We start from the raw sequence: 1,549 nt of genomic DNA on the forward strand, positions 1-1,549 counted from the left end.
TACACATATATTTAGAAGTGATACATTAAATAGCCATTCTTTGTCTCGCTGTATACAAACACAAATACTCTTTAATTTTGATGTCCCTGTTGTCTTCATGTTTTACAGTCATACATGCATGTTTTGCTTCTTTATGATCAGTAAATCAAAATAGCCAATATCTGTTTTCCTTTTAGCGGGATGGTCAACAACCTTCCATCTAGTTATGATTCATGGGTTTGGAGAAGCCTCATCATATTTTTCAGAATTTATTAACTAGGACTTAAATGACCTTAAATTTTCTTGTAATTTTTCTTTTAGTCAATACGTGGGTAATCTTTTGCTGGATACCAATAATAGTTGAGCTCTAAGATTGATTCCATTTATCAGTTTGTATCTTTAGTCCATATAAGGACATATATGCCCAACAAAAATAAATAGCTTTGTTTAAACAAAGTGAATAATTTAGAACATGATTTATTCCAGTGTAATTTCTTCATTCCTGACATGCAACTTCCTGTTTAAAACTTTAATGTCAATTATTGAAAGATGGAATTAATGAATTAGGAATTAACAGAATTAATAAATTCTTATTAAATATTAAAATAAACTTTAAAAATATGCTCAAATAACTAAAGGAAGGCATATCTAAATTGAGCCAGTTGAATTAAAGTATAAGAATGATTTCCACTAAAGAGAGAATATCAATAAATATATGTGTGTGTGTGTGTGTGTGTGCTTGTGTGTGTATACACACGGAACCAAATTGAAGTACAAATGAAGAATGTTTTAAATCTGTAGAAAAACTCAAAAGCATGTTTGAGATGGTGAAATAATCAGCATCTGATCTGAGGAGCAGAAAGAAAAAAAAGGATAAAGAAAAGTTAGAGTCTCAGGGACCAAGAGGAAATCATCAAGCAAAACAACATGTGCATAATAGTAAACCAGTTGTTACTGCAGGAATAGTTTGAGAACTCTCATGTTGCTTACTCCTCCAGAAAGAGATTATGTTCCTTCGTATCATGTCCCCAGTATAACCAGAAATCAAGGCTTGCCTTAATTCAGTTGCACAAAATGAGATGATTTTAAGCCTTGCTATAGGCTCTAGTAAGACCTCTACCTACCTGTTACCCTTATTTATGGGGGAGTCTTTTGAGTCCTAACTTAAAATAAATGGAAAGTTTGCTAGCTGCCTTCAAACTGACAAGACTTGGGATTCCCCCCCTTTTTTTTTTCTAATAGCCCTAGCACCTTGAAGTTGTTAGTGATGCTAAGCATCTGTGGTTCTTAGTGCCCTTTTCAGAGGATAAGAAAAGCGGTCCCTAATTCTAGGCTCAGTTCTACATGTTTATATCATCTCTTAAGTTTTAGTTCAGTAATTTGTCACTGACTTTTTAACTGTCAGATGCCTTTCAGCAGACATTTTAATGTTTGAAATAGTATGTTTAATGATGTTTACTGGGAAGATCAATAAAACAAACACACACAGAAATAAAAATTAGTGACATTTCGAGGTAAAATTTCATCATCAAAATAGGAGTAATGTCAAAGGCTAAGATGCAAGCATACA

Source organism: Nomascus leucogenys, chromosome 5 (assembly GCF_006542625.1).
Source record: "Nomascus leucogenys isolate Asia chromosome 5, Asia_NLE_v1, whole genome shotgun sequence".
Classification (NCBI taxonomy): domain Eukaryota; kingdom Metazoa; phylum Chordata; class Mammalia; order Primates; family Hylobatidae; genus Nomascus; species Nomascus leucogenys.